Source organism: Austrofundulus limnaeus, unplaced genomic scaffold, assembly GCF_001266775.1.
Source record: "Austrofundulus limnaeus strain Quisiro unplaced genomic scaffold, Austrofundulus_limnaeus-1.0 Scaffold201, whole genome shotgun sequence".
Classification (NCBI taxonomy): Eukaryota; Metazoa; Chordata; class Actinopteri; order Cyprinodontiformes; family Rivulidae; genus Austrofundulus; species Austrofundulus limnaeus.
The window spans coordinates 6,266-7,404 of NW_013952603.1; positions in this window are offsets into that span (position 1 = coordinate 6,266).

The following is a 1,139-nucleotide window of genomic DNA, read 5'->3' on the forward strand; positions in this document are numbered from 1 at the left end:
ATAGTGTTATGTTATACCACCTACCCCAGGTTGTATTTCTAAACGAGCTGTATTGAATTTATACATAATTTAGAGCATTTTTGTGTGGCTCCCCTGCAGTTGGCCCCTGTGGTCAGGGGTCTTCGAATCAGCAGAAGAGGTCGTGACACGGATCACTGCAAAAACACAAGCTAATGGTGAACTGAGAAATAAAGTTAGATTTAATAAACACTTTGGTGCAATAATATATATAGAAACTGAGACAGAAATCTAAAACTAGAAATAAGTTATTGTCACTGGGTGAGTCACTTATTTATTTAAAAATTTTTCTTTTTGTAAAGCAGTATGAATATTAAGTAGCTATAATGTGAATATTCAGAAAGGCCTTGACTGTTTGTGTGCCCTTATTTTAGTTTATTTATCATTCACAACAAGTCTTGGTCAAGATGGCAGCTCAGATRGGCTAAAGATTAAATTTGATGACAAAATAAAATTAAGTCTGGGTTAAAAAATAAGCTTTAAGTTTTATTACTARAGTTTCAAAGTGTAAAGAGCGGTTATTAATATAAAATCCAAATGGATATCTGAGCGGGTTTCGAGTCGTAGAGAGTCAACAAACCACCGGGGCTTTGTGATGAAACCAAGCCGGAGCCGAAGCGTCAGAGGCGGCAGAGGAAGAGACGGAGCTCCGCCGCGAGGCTGCATTTCCCCCGGTTTTCTAAAGGGGAAAAGCAGCGCGTAAAAAAAAATAACTAAATATTTATAATTTTACACCTAAATCATGTTTCTATTTAGTTTCTCGGGTTTATTTTTCGTGTGCGTGCTTTTTTTTTGTTTTGTTTTGTTTTGTTTCGCGCGGGTCTCCGATTTCCTTCCGCCTCGCCAGCAGCGGTGCGCGAGCGATTCTCTTACCGGGCAGAGCGTCACTCGGGGCGGCAGGCGAGCAGCCGAGGAGCCGCTGAATCCCCGGGACCCAGTCCCGACACGCAGACACGCAGGCAGGGAGCTGCTGGAGCTCCTCCATGTTTGTTCCTCACAGATCATCTCAGTTAATTAACATACTGGAACATTTTAGATGTTTGTTTCAGTTGTAGCTCATTTTATTAAAAAAAAAACATTTTATTTATTTATTTTCCTTCTTTTTCTACAAAGTTTTGAAC